General features: G+C 40.0%; 1 long non-coding RNA gene across 1 annotated transcript; it reads left to right on the top strand.

Annotated features, from left to right (window-relative positions):
* Positions 1-2,791: 2,791 nt before the first annotated feature.
* LOC114678662 (uncharacterized) lies at positions 2,792-6,477 on the top strand. The gene is made up of 3 exons (XR_013418091.1): positions 2,792-2,921; positions 3,238-3,369; positions 5,465-6,477. It is a non-coding gene; the product is annotated as an uncharacterized LOC114678662 (long non-coding RNA).
* The last annotated feature ends 633 nt before the right edge of the window (positions 6,478-7,110 follow it).

The following is a 7,110-nucleotide window of genomic DNA, read 5'->3' on the forward strand; positions in this document are numbered from 1 at the left end:
AGGGTGCAAGCCCCAAGCCTTGGTGGCTTACATATGACGTTGGGACTCTGGATGTGCAGAAGTCAAGAACTGAGATGTGGGAACCTCCACTAAGATTTCAGATGATGTATGGAAATGCCTGGATGTCCAGGCAGAAATTTGCTGCAGGGGCAGAGACCTCATGGAGAACCTCTGCTAGGGCAGTGCAGAAGTTAAATGTGGGGTCGGAGCCGACACACAGATACACAGAGTCCCCACTGGGACACTGCCTACTAGAGCTGTGAGAAGAGGATCACTGTCCTCCAGATCCCAGAATGGTAGCTCCACCGACAGCTTGCAATGTGTGCTGGAAAAGCTACAGATACTCAATGCCAGCTTGTGAAAGAAGCTGAGAGTGGGGCTGTACCCTACATAGCCACAAGAGCAGAGCTGCCTAAAGGCATGGGAAACCACCTCTTGCATCAGCATGCCCTGGATGTGAGACTTGGAGTCAGAGAAATCCTTTGGGAACTTTAAGGCTTAATGACTGTCCTATTGGATTTTTGGGCTTGCATGGGGCCTATGGACCCTTTGTTTTGGGCAATGTCTCCCATTTGGAGAGAGTGTATTTAGCCAATGTCTGTACTCTCATTGTGTCTAGGAAGTAACTAACTTGCTTTTGATTTTACAGGCTCATAGGTGGAAGGGATTTGCCTTGTCACAGATGAGACTTTGGACTTGGACTTTCGGGTTAATGCTGAAATGAGCTAAGACTCTGGGGGACTGTTGGAAATGCATGATTGTGCTCTGAAATGTGAGGATATGAGACTTGGGAGGGGTCTGGAGTAGAATGATATGGTTTGGTTGTGTCCCCACTCAAATCTCATCTTGAATTGTAGTTCCCATAACCCCCATGTATCGTAGGAGGGACCCTGTGGAAGATAATTGAATCATGAGGGCAGTTTTCCCCATGCTATTCTCATGATAGTGAGTAAGTTCTCAGGAGATCTGATGGTTTTATAAGGGGCTTCCCCCTTTACTCAGCTCTCATTCTTTTCTTTCTTGCCATCATGTGTAGAAAGATGTGCTTGTTTCCCCTTCCACCATGATTGTAAGTTTCCTGAGGCCTCCCCAGCCTGTGGAACTGTGAGTCAATCAAACCTTTTTTCTTTGTAGATTACCCAGTCTTGTGCAGTTCTTTATAGCAGCGTGCAAATGGACTAATACACCAGTTATGTAAAGAATTGAAAATAGTCAAACTCCTAGAAGCAGAGAATGGAATGGTGATTACCAGGGGCTTAGGGAAGCAGGAAACCAGGAGGTACACAGCTTCTACTATGCAAGATGAGTAAGTCTTAAAGAGCTATTATACAACATAGTGCCTAAAGTTACCAATACTATATTATAGACTTGAAATTTTCCTATGTTTGCAGATACCATGTTAAGTAATCTTATCACAAAAATAATTATTATAAACAAATAGAGAGTGGGAAATCTTCTGAAGGTGATGAATAGATTTATATACAGATCTTGGTGAGTTTCATGGGTGTAGACTTATCTCCAGGCTCATGAAGTTGTGTACATTAGATGTGTATGGTTGTTTTTATGTTAATCATACACCAAGGAAGTGGTTTAAAAAGACTTTCATTTCTCCAAGAAAATGCCTTGGCACCTTTTTCAAAAGTTATGTGATCTTCATATATGGACCTAGTTTGGGGTTGACTTTTTTCTTTCCTTTCAGCACTTTCAGCATATTAACTATGTTGTTTTATTGTTTTCTATCCATCATTGCTTCTTATGTGAATTAGGTGTCATTTATGTTATTACTCTCTTACTCTCTAGTAAGTCTTTTCCTCTGTCTGCTTGTTTTTCATTGTTTAATTATTTTATTTTATGTTTTTATTTTTGTGGGTACATAGTTGGTGTATATATTCATAGGGTACATGAGGTAATAGCTAAGACTTCCATCTGCTTTTAAGATTTATTTTTATATTTAACTCTCAGCAGTTTGACTATGATATGTGTAGCTCTCTTTTTAAAAATGTATTCTTCAAGGTGTTTTCCTTCTTGTGAATCTATAAGTGGATGTTTTTCAAATGATTTTGGAGTTTTATCATCATTTCTCAACTAATTTTTTCTACTCCATTCTCTATCTCCTTGATTTTGGAATTCACATTCAATCTATGTTTGTCTGCTTGACATTGTCCCATGAGTCAGTAAGGCACTAGTCATTTTTTTTTTCTCTTTGTTCTTCAGCGTGGATAACTTTTATTGACCTCTTTTTAAGGTCATCAGTTCTTTCTACTGCCATATCTAATCCACTGTTAAGCCCATTCATTCTATTTTTCAATTCAGATGCTATAATTTTTAGTTCTAGAATTTCCATTTAATTATTTATCATAGTTTTTATGTCTCTGGAGACCTTTTCCATCCGTTTATACATTATAATCTTTTCCTTAAAGTTCTTGAATATATTTATAATGCTGTTTCAAATTTTTTGTCATGTTTGCTTATCTTTGAGTCTGTTTCTCTTAAATGCTTTTCCTCCTTTTTAATGGGTCATGTTTTCCTGCTTCTTTGCACATACAGTAAATGATAAACTTTGTATGTTTGTTCCATCCAAATTTCATGTTAAAATATAATCCCTGAGGTTGGAGGTGGGGCCTTGTGGCAGGTGTTTGGGTCATGGGGCAAATCCCTCATGAATAGTTTGGCGTGCTGTCCTTGCGATAGTGAGTGGGTTCTTGTGAGATCTGGTTGTTTAAAAGTGTGTAGCACCTCCCCCTTCACTCTCTCTTGCTCCTACTCTTACTATGTGACAGGTCAACTTCCCTTTTGCCTTCTGCTATGATTGTAAACTTCTTGAGGCTCTCACCAGAAGCCGACGCTGAAGCCAAGCTTGTACAGCCTGCAGAACTGTGAGGCAATGAAACCTCTTTTCTTTGTAAATTACTCAGTCTCAGGTATTTCATAGCAACATACAAATGGCCTAACACAGTAAATTTGTATTATTTGTTGAATGTTATGAATGCTATCATGTCTTAGTTTGTCTCCTTTTTAAGGATGTTAAATATTTTTATGCAAAATAACCAAATTACTGGTAGATCCTGTGGAGCTGTTTTCTTTGGTTATGATGTCACTATTTCACTTTTCAATGAAATCCTAGAATGTTGCCTTTATGGTAAAATGTGAGTCTTGTGTATGAGACATATCATTTTCTGGGATCTCAAGTGGATGCTCAAGGTGTGTAGTGAGGTTTCTACACCGTTGTTTTGTCAGAACATCAATGTCCATGAGTTCTACAGGACCTCCTGTATCTCCGTTCAGCTGCCAACTCTGTAGCAAGTCCTTCCTGCAAGGCCTTAAGGAGTCTCTTGTGGATGCGCGTCCAGCCCCGTGCAAGGCTTCAAAGTGAGTCCCATTGCTACTTCTGCAGCCACTCCTCTGTACATCTGCTTGACTTCCTGACTGCCAGCCACTTCAGCAGGTTCAAACTCCAATCTCTGATATTTTAATTCAACAACCCTGCTACTCTGTTTGAGTTTCACCTCCTTGTGTCTGCAGGCAGGATGGCAGTGCTATCTTCAGGCTTGGTTCTATGTTTGGATTTTCCTCACAACCTGTATCTTGGTTGTCTGTTGCCCAATGTCCAAAAACAGTTGAATCATCAATTTTGTCCAGTTTTATGCTTGTTCTCCACTGGAAGGAGAGTCTTGTAACTCACTGTCATAACCAGAAACCAAAGTATCATCACCTCTTATTTGGATTACTGCAGCATCCTTCTACCTATCTTCCTGCTTCCACTCTTGCCTACTCCCCCATCACCACAGTCAAGTCTCAGCCTATCGGTCAGAGTCAACCTTGCTAAATAGTTAAAACATGCTGCTCCATTACTAAAAACCTTCCATGGCTTTCTGGGGGAAAAAAATGCTTTCAATGACCTGTCTGACCTTTCCCCAGTCCTCACCATGACTGGGTCTCTAACCGTGAATTCTCATCGTTTCCATTTGTGCTACACCGGTGTCCTCCCTCTTGTAGATATCCCAGCCATGCACTGGAGCTGGGCACCCACTGCTCTTGGTTCAAGGTCTGCTTCCAGTCACTTGATGGCTCTCTGCCTCATTGTCTTCACTTTTATTTCAATCTTCATCTTCTTTCTGAAACTTTTCTGGCAACTCTTTCCAAAATTGATTTTCTCCATCAAACTACATGAACTTTTCTCTCTACATCTGTATGTCTTTTCCTCTATGAAACCTGTCAATAACTACAACATAGCCTCTTGTGAATATTGACCTTGTTGTGATTTGTCTTCCACATTTAGAAGTAAAAGCTTCAAAAGGCATGAACATTTTGTGTTTTGTTCACTTTTGTCACCCCTTCACCTACAAGAGTACTTGACTCTGAGTAGACTCTTGGTATTCCTTGAAACAATAAAAGCTAAAGCAAGTATACAGAATTTACTTTATACAATAATAATTACTTACTATTTACTTGTTCACTTAGTCTGTAAATTTTGTCGGGAAAACTTATGATGTACTAATTATAACACATAGAAGAGCATTTATGTCTTAAAAATACTATAATGATAGCTGGAATAAATTACAGAAGACAACCTTTCCAGATATTTCATTAAATACCTTAAATACTGAGAATCTTGTAAAAATTACAGTGTATATTTTCTTTCATTCCAAAGAGACTACATAGAACCCAGATGATTTTGTTTGACAATGATTGAAATAGAGATGAAATATTTTACTGCATTTTACTATCGATATAATGACATCCTCAAAATTTCTGGATATTTTCATGGTTCATACTGTTTTACTAAATTACCTAAAACTGCTCTTCTTCTTATATTTTTCAACATTTTAAAAGTTATTAACACTTTCCCCCTTAGATTCATTTCAACAAAACAACCATGATTATGGAATTTTTTTTCTAAAGATTACATGTTTCCCTGATTAAAATGGGATAGAAAATCATTCTTCCTGTTAGTGATCCTGGGCAGCTTCGTTCTCTGGTGGATTCTACTCTTTTCCCCTGCTCTAGTTTGAACTGCAAGGCCTGATGCTCTGAGATGTGTTCCTCAGTGATAGATTCACAGGCAACTCACTGGGTGTGGCCCTGCGAGGCACTAGAGGGAGACTGGGAGGTGGAGAGAAGAATCAAGCCAGCCTTGTCTTCTCTTTACCCACTTCCAATGGCAGTGTCTGTGTGATGGCCTCACTTTCCCCAGGGAGGCCCCCGGGGTGAGTTACACCACCTCCATCACTTCCTCATGGCACTCACAGGCCTGGTGCAGTGGCTTCCTGCTGACACTAATCCCCGGGTACTTGCATTCTTTTGGCTCCCTGCCCCTCCCTCACCTGTGCAATGGTTTCCCTGCATTACATTCTCTTTTGTTAGGTAGATACATAGATGCATAATATGGAGACATAAGTATAGAAAGATATAAAGGAAGACATAAAGATACATATATATGTTTTATGTGGTTTCTCTTTTCCAGGCATTTCCTGAGTAAACCCTTAGTCAATGACTCAAGTCATGCTATGAGCAACAATTTCTGTGTTCCATATCATGCACAAGCAACACAATTCTGTGACTCTCCATCTGTCCCCAAGTTATGCTTTGGCCAGTAATCCAATTGCTACCATCGTACCTTCCTCTTAAAGAGTCCTTGGATATTCCTTCGTAGCTGGAGGGAAGTTACTTCTTTAGGGTGATTTGGGCACTTGGGGAACCTTTGTCATCTTTATGACTTAAATTTGACTTCCCAAAATAAATAAGACATACAAGGAAAGAACATCAATTTAATAGAAAAGTTCAACATATTTCCATGTGGATGTCTTTTTTACATTAATTTGGCATCTCCTTTCTGTCCTACTCAACCCTCTTAAATAGAAAACAGAGAGTCAATTATTTGATTGGCTGTATTAGGGAAAGAATTAGGGCCAAACCTGTTTGTCCTTTTGTTCTCTGTTTATTTGGAAATCTGAAATATAATCTATTCTTGGATTATCTGCAACATAAATTTTCAAGGGCAGGGAAGGCTGAAGTCTTCAGTTCATCAATAACTGGTTGGGTTCAATGCAGGGTCGCTGAACAGGAAGCACACTTTTGCAGAGGAGGGAGCCATTCTGTGCAAACAGCCTGATCAGTAGTAAAGGCAGTGATTTTGTTGTCTATCTTTTTGGCTTCTCCCTTATGCATTAATTAATTCAAATGTGGGAGTAGGGAAGACTTTCATTAAGTCTTTTAAAACCCTAACAAGAGTTTACAGAACAAACATCACATTTAACACATTTTTTTTTTCTTTGAGACAGGGTCTCACGCTGTCACCCAGGCTTGAGTGCAGTGGCACAATCTCTGCTCACTGCAACTTCTGCCTCCCAGGTTCAGGCTATTCTCCTGCCTCAGCCTCCAGAGGAGCTAGGATTACAGGCACCTGCCATCATGCCTGACTAATTTTTGAATTTTGAGTAGACATGGGGTTTCACCATGTCAACCAGGCTGGCGACATTTAACACTCTTACTGGTAAATTTAACACACCCAGGCCAGAATCCTTGCATCCTTTACTGGGAATATCATGAAAAGAGACTTAAATTTATGATAATTCTCAAGGGAGAGATAAACGACACTTTTTGGTCATGTGCCTGGAAAGCACCTCTCAAAAACATCAATTGTAAAAATAAATGCTCTTTATATGAGGAGAGACAGGTGTTATTGTGTTGCCCTAACCTGTGGCATTTCTGTGAGGAGGTGCAAGACCAGGCCCCCACACTGTTTAAGCATTTAGAGGACGGCAGATAACATGTTCCTCCACATCCATTCGTAGCTCCCAAAACTGCGGTGGTTGGCATCACAGATTTGAAGCACTCAAAAAAAATTCCAGAAGTTTTGACTTTTCACTTTTTTCATCTTAAAAAAGAAGAGCTGGACCTGGCACCACACCAAGCATCATATCATCCTCTTGAGTTGACCACGGCCCACTGGCGTGTGAAAACCGGGCCATGAAAGCAAACGGCTTGGCCATGGTTACTAGATAAGTAGAGCAATTCGGAGCCTTGACTATGATTCTGCCTTTTCAGAAATCTAACCCAAAGACATCATACTTGGAGGAAAACATATATAACAGGGGTGTCCAATCTTTT

Source organism: Macaca mulatta, chromosome 6, assembly GCF_049350105.2.
Source record: "Macaca mulatta isolate MMU2019108-1 chromosome 6, T2T-MMU8v2.0, whole genome shotgun sequence".
NCBI lineage: Eukaryota > Metazoa > Chordata > Mammalia > Primates > Cercopithecidae > Macaca > Macaca mulatta.